The sequence below is a fragment of the Centruroides vittatus genome, unplaced genomic scaffold (genome assembly GCF_030686945.1).
Source record: "Centruroides vittatus isolate TY-2023 unplaced genomic scaffold, ASM3068694v2 contig_846, whole genome shotgun sequence".
Taxonomy (NCBI): Eukaryota; Metazoa; Arthropoda; class Arachnida; order Scorpiones; family Buthidae; genus Centruroides; species Centruroides vittatus.
The window spans coordinates 794,472-806,871 of NW_027122551.1; the positions used below are offsets into that span (position 1 = coordinate 794,472).

At 35.2% G+C, this 12,400-nt stretch overlaps 1 protein-coding gene across 1 annotated transcript in view; it reads right to left on the minus strand.

Annotated features, from left to right (window-relative positions):
• Positions 1 to 5,535, minus strand: part of LOC136982478 (diacylglycerol lipase-beta-like) — a 76,813-nt gene extending 71,278 nt beyond the window's left edge. Inside the window, exon 1 of the mRNA XM_067278970.1 lies at positions 5,424 to 5,535. The gene's annotated coding sequence lies outside the window, so the exon portion shown is untranslated. The remainder of the gene's footprint in view (positions 1 to 5,423) is intronic.
• Between the last annotated feature and the right edge of the window lie 6,865 nt (positions 5,536 to 12,400).

A 12,400-nucleotide genomic window follows, 5' to 3' on the forward strand; every position in this document is an offset into this window, starting at 1 on the left:
CCGGAATATACGGCTAATGAGTATGGAACGTGCTTCTAGATACGGCAATGCTGACGGTACTATTGACATTTCTTTTTTGTTGTGTAGCGTTGTGAACGGGTGGATTGAATCGTTTACTCTACGCAGTACATGCGTAAATTTGGCGCCTGTAAACCCAGCGTGATGTACTGCCGTTCGTACAATCTCCAATTCAGCGTTTATTAGGTCTTGCGATGACGAAAGTAGTATTGCCCTTCTGATGAGAGCTGCTATGGCAGCATTGACATACCGTGATGGTTGGAATGCATCAGCCGGCGTGATGTGGGGAATCATATTGGATTTGTGGTATACCGCAAACTGTGGTCCTTCTGGCGATTTCTGTATCCGCATATCCAGAAACGTTATAGCTTGGTCCCGCTCCTTTTCCCAAGTGAATTTGATGGTGGGATAAACGCTTGATAGCTGCTGCATAAATCGGATGAATTCTTCCTCCGAGTTTTCCCATGCTAGTAGGATGTCGTCTACATAGCGTAGGTATAACAAAGGGTAGCAAGTTTACTTTAACGCTGAACTCAGTGATATTTATCAGAAGAATATACAACTTTAGCGTGAGTTTACATTTATTTTTTCTATCTCACAATCTTTAGACAAAATAAAATATTTCCATCCTGCATAGTGAGCAGTGTCTCACAACCCCAATCTAACAATTATGATTACATTTGAACTTCTTTCATTTTTAACAGGAAAAAGTGAATGAGTCATGACCTGTGGATATTCTTCAGCATATGCAAGCCATATACAATGAGGAGGGTTTGGCTTGCAGAACTGTGTTTAAACAGTATGAGATGTTTCTCTAAAGCTGTAAAACTACGACAGATAAACCACAACTGGGGCAGAGTAAGCTCACCATCACAAGGAAAACATTGCCATGGTAGACCATACAGTGAAGGATAATCAGCAAATAACCATTCAATAATTGGCGCACAGAGTGACCTCAATATCAGCTTAATCAGTACAATCATTCGTCAACATCAGAAGTTCCAAAAAAGTATGTGTCCAACAGGTTCCAAAGCATCTGACAGTGGAACAGAAGTAAAATTATATGGATGCATCATTGACATTGGAGCACCTTACATGTTACTGCAATTATGAGAATGACTTTTTATCACAAATTATCACCAGTGATGATACATGATGCACATTTTTGATTCAAGATAAAACATGAGCATGCAGTGAAAACATCCATCATCACCAACAAGAAAGAAGACTTGTTCTACCACAAATGCTGGTAGGATCATTTTGTCTTTTTTCAACCAGAAGGGTCCATTGCTCATCAGTTAGTGTTACAAGGTGCAATCCTTGTAACATTCAATTGTTAAATGATAATAAGTATTGTAATACCCTGTAGAAAGTCCACATTACCGTAAAAAAGAAAATGCCCAGGCATGTTATACTGCAGTATTGTGCTTTTGCATAATACATGCCAAGCAACATAGCACTGGTTGCAGTATTATGTGGTCTATGTTGGATGAGAAATTCTGCAGCATCTGTCTTATAGCCCTAATATGTTGCATTTAGACTTCCATGTCTTTGGACTTTTAAAAAAGTTTCTCGAAGCTCAAAAATGTTGTCAGACACCATTCTAACAGCAAAGTATGAGCAGCTGTAACTAAATAATTCATCAAGCAGCCTTCCTCTTTTTATGCAGAGGGTATATACAAACATACCAAATTGGGACACATCTGAATGCTGCAGGTTATTTCCTATAGTAGCTAATGCAATTTTGTCATTATGCTATATATACTCTAATTCCTCTGATCAGTGACACCATGTGTATTTTATGGAGCAGTTTGTTTCATTTGAACAACCCTTATAATTTTTATATTTGGTTGGTATTTTAGTATTTGACCATTTTTTAAGGATAATTCAATTTTGCTTTTAGTATTGAACCTACTTGATAGTCAATTTATTTTTAATGAGCATCTTTTTCTTCAATGCTGCCGAATGGCATTTGTGACTTTGTATTGATATTGTTCTCAGTCTAGCACTGTGTGTAGAATTTGTGCTGTTGTCATGTGAAGCCAGGTGTTGATGTTGTCTAGCCAGGCCATTTTCGATCTGCCTGAGCATTTCTTGCCTTCAATCCTGCCCTCCAGGATGAGTGGCAGAAGATGGTATTTTTGGTGATTCCTAGTGATGAGGCCTAGGTATTTGCATTTCCTGCTGATGATGGTTTTGATCAGGTTCCGGTCCATGTGCATGTCCTGCATGACCTGTGCATTGGTTATCTTGGCCGCCCACGGGATTTTCAGCATTCTTTGGTAGAGCCACATTTCGAAGGCCTGGAGCTTTTTTTAATGAATATAAAGTTTTTCTTAACAGCATTGCATAAATTAACTTTCTTAGATTTATCATAACTTTGAGAAACTTTCAGAATTACATGTTAAAAGCAGTGGTGCCCAGAGGGACCAAGGGCCTTGGCACCATCCAAGAAAACGGAAAACAGACACTAGAAAATTTTCCAAAAATCTTTTCTTAATTAAAATTCATCTTTTTTATTTATATTGTGTCGTGTCTTCTATTTCTATATTACTTACAAATTAGTGGTCACTAGGGTTTCCAGATGGGAATCCCTTTCCATTCATTCTTGGGAATATTTTTCATTTTTCCATTCCCAAATTCCCGAGAAAAGTAAGTTTGGAAAGCAGGAAAATCAGCCCCTAGAACCCAGTAATACCCACAATGGGGAATAAATGTACCATTCAAAATGTATCTTTCAGAACAACTTCTCACTCAATCCCTGGGAAGGATGAATCAACACATTAAAAATTTTTTTTTATATCCCAGTATGAACAGCTTTAGATAAAAACTAACACTTTCAACCAGAAACTTGGTCTTCATCAGGCTATCGTATCTTTTAGACATTTATTTATCTAAAGATTTTTTTTTAGTCTAAAAGATTTTATCTTTTAGACTATTTATCGCTACGTAAACTTACATTGTGTCACTATATTACATGCCATCAGAAACACATATGTGACACCAGAATCAGACAACACACGACCAGCTAATTTTAGCTCTTGTAAATCAAGCACACACGATCATGGAGAACAGAAAACAGTTTGTATTTAAACAGAAAAATATTTATTTTCACAACCCAGGATTTGACTACAAAATCATCTTCAGGTAAACTAACTAAAGAAATCTAAAGTAGTTTACCTTAGATTGCAGTCAAATCCCAGTTTGTGAAAATAAATATTTCTCCGTGTAAACTGTTTCTGTTCTCCACAAAGTGACAGCTGATACTACCAACCATATTCTATCGATTTGTTTCTGGCCAACAATTGTGACATATGGCAAAACTTTATTTTGAAACTCAAGGAACAAAAAAAAAATGAAAAAAAAAAATGAAAAAAAAAAAAAAAAACGACTTCAAATTATCTAGATTTGAAGTAGCCAAACTTTTTTTGAATCAAAGATTTTTGTAATTCTCGAATAAAATTAAATGTTATCCTATATAATTTCACCCGTCGGTTTATTAATATTACAAGTTATTACTTAGTAATTTACGCTACTTCAAAAAAACTGGCAGTTTACTTAATGAAAACAATAAAAACATAACCAAATTATGTTCAAAGCAAGACCTGAAAATAATATACAAAAGAAGCTTAGCCATTATTACGGATCATTAACGAAAATTATATATAAAACATTATCATATTTACTCGCATATAAGACGAGAGTTTTATTCATTTATCACAGCTTCAAATTCCTAGTTCGTCCTAAATATGCAAGCAAAAGATTCTTTGCGTTTTTGCAAATAATTTTTGGAAACCATATATTTGCATTTTTTCCCAGATGCTCACCCTCTTGTATTTAAAAACATAAGTATTTTATCTGGGTTGTTTGAATTGTTCTTGTATATTGTCAGAAGTAAAGACAAATAGCAATAGAAAAAGCAAAGCTTTTGAATTGAATTCCAGACTGAAATTCCAAAATCACACGGGAGCACGATATAAGTTTTAATCCATTCCCATGTGAAAACAGACAATTATTCAGAAATCAGAATTTGGAGAAATTCGTAAGTGTAATCGACGGAGAGTGGATTCGACTGTTAAGAATTGGCAAAAAAAGGTTCCCGATTGTCTAGCTTTACATGAACAAATTATGCTGTCAATTTTACAAAATTTTTCTTTAAAGTTTAAAATGCCAGTAATTTTTGCGGGACAATGTATGTGCATTTATGTTCATTTGATATTTTACTTACGATTAAACAAAATAAAATTGGAATTGTATTAATAGATCTAATTTTCTTTATTTTGATCTTTAAAGTCACACCTTGTCCTAAATGCAAGGTCATATATGCGAGTAAATATGGTATTTTGGGAAATACAATTTCCCATTTCGAATTTCCGAAGCTTCTGAAATGTCGGGAATTCGGAAACCGTAGAGGTGACACAAGGACGAAATTTTATGGAATTCATAATAAAAAGTTTTTTATATCCGTTCGACCGAGCTCCACAAAATAAAATCCCAAGCGCACCACCAGTTAAAAAGTATATTATATATTTACCAAAAAATATTGTATGCTTAAACATTACATTATTATACGTATTCGACGGGTCGACGACCGAAGGAGGTCGGCATGCGGGCACGTCATTTCGAAGAACCCGAGACCGAACCGAGAGATTTCGGAGGCAGCCCGACCCGGTTATGTCAGGCCCCGTCTCCCATCACCCATCTATGAGTTTGGCGGGTCCCACAACCACTACGATTAGAAAAGTCTTAGTACCCAGGGGGTGGAAAGAGTAAAATATTTGACAGAGTTTTAAATTTAGTAATATTTTTTAAACAAATTAAATACTTTTGCACAATATTCTTCAATTAATAAATATTAATTTAATATAGATTTTGTAATATCTATTTTTAGTTAACCTTATCTACAGGAATGTTTACTTATCAAGATTTCCAACTGTTGAAAAATTAGTATAACAAATTGAAACTATCTTACCAAATTCGAAAGCACACGACTGACGATAAACGAATTTTAAACATTTCATTATCACTTTGCATTCGTACAAGAATTTTATTTTCCCCGTTATTATAGGCAAATGGTATAAGTTACCTTTAGGTAAGTTGTGTATGTGTACAGATATACACATATTATCTAAAAGTAACTTGGGTTATGTTCGTGGTAAAAATTCCATCGATGATCATAGTGAACATAGCGTAAACATTAAAGGATTTAATTAATAAGGAAAAGCAATTCGACTTAAAAAATAAACTGACATTTCGACTAATGGCTTTAAAATAAATAAATAAAACATAAAAAATTGTCATTTAAATACCAAAGGTAAAATTTGAATTTCTAAGATTAAATATTTTTAGACGCGAAATACACCAGGCACGAGTCGCAATTATATCAATAGAAACCTCTCACTTACGCTATTTCCATATTATATATACAATAATTACAAGTTGCCGCTTTACAAATTACCATCCTTCTACTACTACTATGCGCCACCCTGCGGTTTGTTTCCCTGCCGTACACTTATTCGTTTTTAATATATTTTTGTCTTCAGTATATTTAACATGAAATTTTAATTATTGTCGTCGACTATTTTGCCATTTAAGATTCATTTTAAAACGATATTTTCCGCCAAAAGCGTAATTTTTTAATACTTAAAACTTTCGTAATATTATGAAGTTTAACCAACTAATATTTTTTATTAAACGGTTATTTTGTTTTGTTTTTTTAATAACTCTTTCCGCCCTATGGGCATTAAGAGCCGCCGCAAACTAGCACTTTGCGAGAGCAAAATGCTAGCAAACGTGCCCTAGCACAACCGATGACGTCAAAGGCTCCGCCCCTCTCTTCTTGCTCACGTGGTTTTTCCTTTGCTAGAGCAGCGATACGAGAGTACTCTCGCTGTTCACAGAATTCAACAACGAGAGCATTACGCTAGCAAGAGAGAGCAGCGGAAAATGGATGACTACATAAACATGCCACACGTCGTAAAAGAAATAATAGAATTTTATCGATGTACGTAAATTACTTGATTAATACATTCAGTATTGAAAAGAAAATGGTATAAACGTTGTATATTAAAATAGTTACTTATAAATAGGCTTAAGCCTAGTTAGGCTTAACTAATAGGCATATTTTTCCCATTCTGTTTCAAAGTTCGGAACGAAAACTGACAGATAGGTTCCGTTATAATAACTGACGGAACGAAAACTGACAAGTATAGGTTATAATAAAATCTTTGTTCTATAGCCAATCCACATCTGGATTCCACGTCATGTGGACTAGTTATGCCAGCAAACGTTGTGTAGTTTGCGGCTGCTTCGTGCTCGAGTAGCTTACCTAGCAAAAATGGCCCATAGCATCATGGGAAAAAAGGCGGGGCTTAGGAGCGCGACCGAGAGTACGCTAGCTCTTGCTTCCTGTAGTTTGCGGCGGCTCTAAGAGAGCATTTTTAGCCAGCACATTGTGGTTCGGCTAGGTCCACAATGGGCCGGCTGGGTAGTGAGGGACGGACCATCCTCCCGAAAAATTCCTGGGTTCTTTTCAGCCCGTCCGCATCGATTCCCAATTCCCTACGGCGGTAGGCTGCCAATTTAACCGTTCGGCTACTCCTCCGTCTAAACGGCTATGCAATTTTAAATCAATTTTTTATGGAATTAAAGATGATATCGTCTAAGTAAATTATTAATCGTTATTCGATTATGACACTCCTTGTTAAACATTGCCGAATTTAAAATGTTTCCGTCATTTGTCTCCGATATATGAGCCGAAATAGCCATCTGCCCGACGGTCATTTACCCCAGCTTTCATATTTTTCGCGCCAGATGTTTGTCTTTCTCTCAAAATGTCAAAAAACAACAACAACAAAATGATACGTATTGCAGCTAGGAGCCACATGTATCTGCGGACGTGCTACAACTTTTATACGTAATAAGAAAATATTTTTTATTTATTAATGGAAATGTTTACACAAATTTCAAATGCACGGTATTTTATAAATCGAAAATATATATTATTTTTCGCATTTATATGTACAATGATTATGCGTTTTAATATTAAATAAATTTATGCAACCATCTGCCTTGCGATTTCACAATTACTCTAACTCGATAATTTTTTAAATCGAATTTTTATTCAACCTTCGCTCATTCGGTGTAATATTGGGTTGTAACCGAATCAATCTACGCAAAAATCTCAAATGTCCAAAATTTCAACTTTTCGAGAAGCTCGGAGAGCATTTCTATAAATTATTCAACGAACTCGGGCAAACTTTAACTCTTTCATCAAATAGTCACAGTTAACCATTATGGACGTGTGATGTTTATTTATTTTATTTTTTTCGTAAAACGATTCAATTTTAATCCATTGAGAAAGCCTGAAAATCAACAAAATTGGATTAATGGAATAAGGCAACGCAACTCGTGGGTCATCAGCCAAGGGAATGCCTTCCGGAAGGACTTTCTATAGGAAACTGGCCCCTATTTACTATTTAGACGTTAGACCCTTGAAAATACGGAAAAATCTTCGCGGCCAGCCCGTTGGCCAGACTTGTACGAATCCGAGACTAACTACCAGTGCTCGGCGGTTTTATCCATCCAGCGGAAAAGCAACAGAAATTATCAAAGCAACCCGAAAGAATGTGATTGTAAAACAAATGAAACTTTTCCAGTTTTAATTATAAATTTTATATGTAATCAAATAATTAAATTTGAAGGCTTTCAATCTATTTATTAGATGATAATCGCAACAGAAAAAAGTTTAGTCTTTAGCCACGAAACGGTTAAGGCGTCAGCGGTAGGAGCCTGAGTTGAATTCTAGCAAGTAACTACAGAATCTTTTATGGGTATCTCGGACCATAAGCCAAATATGTGATATATCAGATGGCGCGATATATCTCATGTATCTATCCATTATTGCCCAAAGCGCTTTTGTTTTTGGAAGAAAAAAATATGATATATCCGAGTAACCGGTATAACGAAGGGTTACTGTATTTTTTAAACGTTATAATTAAACTTTTTCGTCACTTTTGAAATAAAATTCGCCTAATTCGTCCGAACAAAATATTGGGAACAACTTTGAACGTGTATCGTTAATGACTCGTTTTAAGATTGTTTTACTGTTCTGCTTATATACCGAACCGCAAATCGAAAATAGGTAAATACTGAGAAAATGAATTATTTCGGTTACTTTTAAACTATTTATATATAATATATATATATATGCATTATACTGTACATGGTGTCTCAAATCACATTCATAGAGTGAGCAAATTATTATATTATTCATATTGAAAATAAGGACGAGATAAAATAAAATTACAGTAATGAAAGAAACCGAGATGGTTTTATTCTCAACACATCCATTGGCGTAGCCAGGGTTTTGTTATGGAGAGGCCAGCATGACACAAAAATGAATTATTTCAAATTATTGTTAATTAAAATAAAATTTCCATAGGAATCGACAATAACTTAACACATATAATATGAAACTTTCTTTAATCATACGTTCTCGTAACATTAATACCGAACTCTAACAATGCGTTAAACAAAAATTAACCAATCAAAATCAATTATTATTATTTTTTTACCATTCTACAATATAGTTAACCCCTTCTTTAATCTGAATCTAGACCAGGGGTGGCCGACAGTTTTGCCGGGTCGTTAATTTTAACGCACGGCTAGCCATTGACCTTGTTTTTTTTTTGGGCATCAGAATTTCTCACCTTTCATATTGTGAGGATATAAGGCAGTATTGCGAATCCATGCGATCAATTATTAGAAGTTAAGTAGCTAAAATTGAGAGATTACTCGCGGGCTGCATAAATTCATTAAGCGGGCCGTACGTTGACCATGCCTGATCTACGCTTTCAGTGGGTACACTACACCCAATTAAATTAGCTTCAGCTTTCTATTTCTTTTTGCAAATCGGCTCAACACTTTTTCGGCTGTAATTTTCAAGAGAGGGGGACCAGGTTAACTGCGGAGCAGTGCCCATCCATGCCCCTTCCTGGCTACGCCCATGAACACATCATGAAAAGATGTATAATAAATGCTTCCATCGTTTAAGATCCGGATTTATGTAGGACATCCCGTATTTGCAACTCATGAATGAATATATATAGCTTCAGAAGCGTAGCTAGGAAGAGGCGGTGGGGGTGGCCCGTCCCGGGTGTCACCCGTGTAGGCCTGTACCTAAAAAAAAAGTGCTCGCCTTCCATGACAGTTTCTTCGCTATGAGGAGACACTACGAAAGCTCGTACCAGCTGAAAATTTTACTATGATTTATTTTATAAATCTAAACCAGGGATGAGCAACACGCGGCCCGCGGGCCGCTTGCGGCTCGTTAAACATGTTTATGCGGCCCGCCAAGCATTTCTAAAATTTAATTTATTTTATCGACTTTCTCCCATCAATATATTGTTATAAAATTAATTATAATAAAATGGTAGTACATACTAAACCGAAACAATTTTTTGTGAACGAGTTACTCACTTGTCGGCGACTTGTTCAAACATGCAATACGAACGCGCCGTGTCTGTGCTTGTTTGTGTTTGCTTCTGTCACACAATCAGTCAGACTGGTAAGCTGTTAACTAGCAATTTTAGCAATTCTTGTGTTTCTTGAAAAGCGTGAGTGCAATATTATTGTCAAAAAGGTAATATTAGAGTTTTTTTTATTCAAAATTAAGTTTTCCTACAAATTTTTTTAACTTTCAAATTTTTAATCTCTAATAGCATGTCGGAAAAGCAAACAAAAAAACGGAAGGTTGCGGATGAGCACAGGCATTTCCAAGAAAAGTGGAAATTTGATTATTTTTTCACTTTTGTCAAAGATAAAGCTGTATGCTTAATATGCTCAGAGACTGTGTCGACATTAAAAGAATATAACATAAAAAGGCATTACGATACAAAACATGAACAACAATATAAAAACTTAACAGGACAACTCCGGATAGATAAGTTTAATCAAATGGAGAAAAACTTGGGAAACCAACAGGCTATTTTTAAAAATCAAGCTATTTTATCAAATACGGCAGTGTTGTCAGTCAAATACTGGCAAAAAAAAAAAAAAAAAAAAAAAAATGAAACCCTTTGCGGATGGAGAGATGATAAAAGAATGTCTGACTGCTGTTGCAGAAATAGCATTTCCTGATAAAATAAATATTATTTCAAACATTAGTTTATCAAGATTCACCATTGCAAGGAGAATTGAAGACTTGTCCGAGAACATAGCAACAACGCTTCGTGAACACATTGCAAAATTCGAATACTGTTCTTTGGCACTTGATGAGAGTTGCGATATTAGCGATACAGCACAACTGGCTATATTTTTACGTGGTATTGACACCAAATTTAATATTACCGAAGAATTGTGTTCATTGATTTCATTGCAAGGGACTACAACCGGCAAAGACTTATACGATGAACTAAAGTCTGTGTTGGAAAATTTTTCAATTTCATTAGAAAAGATTATTGGTATATCGACAGATGGAGCACGAGCAATGTCAAGCATGGAGGTAGGAGTATCGGGAAGGCTATTTCAAGAGCATTAAGAAGGTCACAGGAAGGGAAATATTCGTTAACTACTGCATAATTCACCAGGAAAATTTGTGTGCGAAAGGATTCAGTTTGCCAAATGTCACAGTACCAATAATTAAACTAATCAATTTTATAAATTTTATAAAATCTTTCAGGAATTCTTTAAATCACCGTGAATTTAAAGAATTCCTGAAAGATTTAGAAACTGAATATGGCGACGTGGTTTTTAATACCGAAGTACGTTGGCTTAGTAGAGATGCAATGCTAAAAAGAGTATACAACTTAAAAAGCGAAATACAATTGTTCTTGGATATGAAGGGATATGCCTTTCCTCATTTTGGTAATAAAGAATGGATGTGCGATTTTGGGTTTTTTATCGACATGACTCAGCATCTCAATGATCTTAATGTGGAACTTCAAGGCAAAGGACAGTTTATTCACAATTTGTATGATAAAATTCGGGGCTTTGAGCGCAAATTAAAATTGTGGAAACAGCATATTTTGCAGAATAATGTGTCTCACCTTCCACATTTAGAAAAAGAAAGCGTTACTACTTCTCAAAAATACGCGCAATATATAGACATTTTAATCAACGAATTTCAATTACGATTCCAAACGTTCAAAGCTGAGAAGACAGCGGTTTCCATGAAAATGTTTTCCTCGCCATTTAATATCGATGTGGATACAGTTCCCGAAGACTTTCAAATGGAAGTGATTGACATGCAGAATAATACCGATTTAAAAAATGTATTTTTCTCAATAAACATCGAAAATTTTTATAAATCTTATGTGAGCCCTGAGAAATTTTCGCTTTTGACGAAAAATGCAAAGCAAATGATGTCTCTGTTCGGAAGTACGTATGTTTGCGAACAATTATTTTTAACCATGAAATTAGTCAAAAATGACCACCGATCAAGACTGAGTGATGCACGATTAGAAAGCTGCGTACGTGTAGCTACCTCATCAATTCCGGCTGATATTGATCAGCTTGTATCAAAAAAACAGTGCCAAATTTCTCATTAAAAATTTCAAGTAAATTCGTTTTTCTGTTTCTTGTTTGTTTTTATTTTGCATTAAAATTTGTATATGAAATCTTTACTTTTTTTAAATTTTATATATTTTTATTCTAATGTTTATTATAAATAAAGTTTTGTAAATTATTAATAAGTGTTACTTTATGTGCGGCCCGTCAAAAAATTTTAAAATTTAAATTGGCCCGTTGATTAAAAAGGTTGCTCACCCCTGATCTAAACTCATACGTCGCGACATCGCATATTCAATATAGCGTTCAAGTTGCTCGAGTGTGAAGATATTACAATTCAGCAGTGTTTTATAAGAGTTAAAAAGGGTAACACCACGATATCCGCACCGGGTGTCACCCATGCTAGCTACGCCACTGTATAGCATACATGTTTGTGACCGAAGGATCGGCGGTGTCTGTCAGGACTGAGCGTTGTTGCTCAACGTGAGCGGTCGGATTCGGGATGGAGGATGTCCGAGAGACAGCGTGTCCGGAGGAATGCACTCAACTACAGATTAAACAAATATCCGTTTATTTATATAAACTAATTACACATATATACATAGCATTTCTGTTATAGCTATTATCAGTGGTGATATTCGAAATAGTTAACAAAGGGTTCGCTAGCAGAAAATTTTTCCCTGACAATCACCGACAAACGAAATGGAAGTTTTGGCTAGAAATAAATACAATACCTTTTCTTGCTATATATCTAATAATTAGTGGCGTTTTTTTTTCTTAGGCAGAGAAATTTTTCACCCCGATAATAGACAGATGTCATCATCTCTCGAAATACAATATCCTTTTTATATCGCTGTCCATAGCCCGACACGTG